At 40.3% G+C, this 2,288-nt stretch overlaps 1 protein-coding gene across 1 annotated transcript in view; it reads right to left on the bottom strand.

The window, feature by feature from the left end:
• GRIA3 (glutamate ionotropic receptor AMPA type subunit 3) overlaps positions 1–2,288 on the bottom strand; it is a 359,162-nt gene that overhangs the window by 121,154 nt on the left and 235,720 nt on the right. The window lies entirely within an intron of this gene.

The raw sequence follows: 2,288 nt of genomic DNA on the forward strand, positions 1-2,288 counted from the left end.
ATTTTGGTCATGTTGTAAGAAGGGACCATTCCCTGGAGAAGGATGTCATGCTTGGTAGGGTGGAGGGTCGACGAAAGAGGGGGAGGCCTTCAACAAGATGGATTGATACGGTGGCTGCAATGATGTGCTCAAGTATAGCAGGGATTGTGGGGCTGGCGCAGGATCGGGCAGTGTTTCGTTCTGCTGTGCATGGGGTCGTTATGAGTTGGAAACGACTCGACGGCATTTAACAACAACAACAACAACTGTTTACCTAATACTGATGAAACAAAAAAACCAAGCCCACTGCCAGTGACTCAAAGTGACCCTATAGGACAGAGTAGAACTACCCCATAGGTTTCCAAGGCTATAAATCTTTATGGAAGCAGACTGTCACATCTTTCTCCTGTGGAGCAGCTGGTGGGTTTGAACTGCCAATATTTTTCACTTTAACCACTGCGCCAACAAGGATCCTTCACATATGTTTGGTGAAAGCGGAAAATAAAAGGGTATAAGTCAGTGGTAGAAACATGGAAGCAAGGAGAGAAGAGATGGCTAAGGAGGAAGTTTGGGCCAGCTCCTAGTCCACCTCCTACATCTATTCCATTCTTAAAAACATGTTTTTATTTTCAAAACAAATTGTTAGAGTCTATTACTGACATGTAGAACCATAGGCCACAAAGTTGTGAATTGAGTCCTGAGTCTGCTCACAGCTTTACTAAAGTAACTAGTGCAACACAACTTGCTAACAAACATACAACAGGAATACTGAACATAAGGATGGGGAAGAAGTAGAAGGAATAGACAGTGTAAGAGATGGGCTTGGGCTCAAATGCAGGAATTGTCAGGCTCTTAGCCCTCCTTTCCCATCCAAATTGTAAAGCACAACACTTTTCCATAGCATTCTGTTAGATTTTAGTCATTGTGCTGGCCACACACAACCTTCATGATGCTTATGTTGAGGCTATGTATCTGCAAGACCAATGTAATGACACTAAAATAGAACAAGAGACCATAAAAGCATATAGAGTGTATAAAAGGGGAAATAAAACTATGGTGATTGGGAAGGTCATGCTCGGATGATGGGTTAGAAATGTTCTGAATTGATTCATGGGAGAAGTTGGCTGGCTCCTGGTTCTCCTTCTCTTACTAGCCTTTTATTTTAAATCATTATTCTTGCTCATACAAGGAGCCTTAGTGGTGCAATGGTTAAGTGCTGAGCTGGTAACCAAAGGGTTGATGGTTTGAACCCACCAAATGGCTCCACAGAAGAAAGATGTGGCAATCTGATCCCGTAAAGATTATAGCCTAGAAAAACCTATGGGGCAGTTCTCTGTCCTACAGCGTCATTATGAGTTGGAATTGACTTGATGACCCCCCCAACAAAAACAGCAATTCTTGCTCATAACGTCTTGCTAGACTTCCTTTCTTGAGCTTCTTATCCATACTCTGAGTTTTGAGAAATGAAGACAAATACCCTAAAAGCTCTGTAAAGTCAGCTGTCAGTTTGACTATCCTACATCCAGTAACTAAAAAGAGAAAGGAGGTATGGAGTGGGGGTGGGGGGGGGTAGGGAGAGGTAGGATTGGAGAGGTTAGGAGGGGTGGTTCCTGGTCCACCTTTTATTTTTTCTTTTGGGTGATCTTTACTTGAATTTTTGTCACCAAAAGTCTGCAATTTCTGGAATTTGAATCTTTATCCTCCCAAAACCCTTATAAAAAATTAATGCAACAGAGCTGGCCATCCAGCATCCATCTCTAGCAGAAAGAAATGGTTAAGGAGTGTGGAGATGGATATTACATGAGGATTCTGCCTGTCAAACACACTCCATTACTCCCATTCAGGCTCACAGGCCCAGCTTTCTTCTCATACTTCTCATTTCTTTTTCCTGTCCCCTGAATACTGCTCTGAATAGAAATAGTACAGTGACCATACAATAATACATATGAATACAGATAGATTGGTTTTTATTGTCAGAAAATCTATATTTTTAGGTAAAATAAAAGTTTGATTACTGGGTTAAATATACGATAACTGACTTTACAAGTTTTTACTTTTTAACTCATGTCTTTGGCTCAGAACTAAACTAACATTTGCTTTTGGGTTCTTTAAGTTGTTTTAGTTTGCTATGACTTTTGTTTCAGGGTTTAAGCACCCAACCCAAGCACGTCTTTCAATGGCAACCAATCAAAAGAGGATAGAAAACCCATATCATTTTTTAAATATATTTATTTAACAGCCTGACTTCAAAAGAAAGTTCTGTATCATGAATTCTATTTCCTGATACTGAGATTCATCTTCTATTAAAA

The sequence above is a fragment of the Orycteropus afer genome, unplaced genomic scaffold, assembly GCF_000298275.1.
Source record: "Orycteropus afer afer isolate SDZICR_OR568_19922 unplaced genomic scaffold, OryAfe1.0 scaffold00388, whole genome shotgun sequence".
Classification (NCBI taxonomy): domain Eukaryota; kingdom Metazoa; phylum Chordata; class Mammalia; order Tubulidentata; family Orycteropodidae; genus Orycteropus; species Orycteropus afer.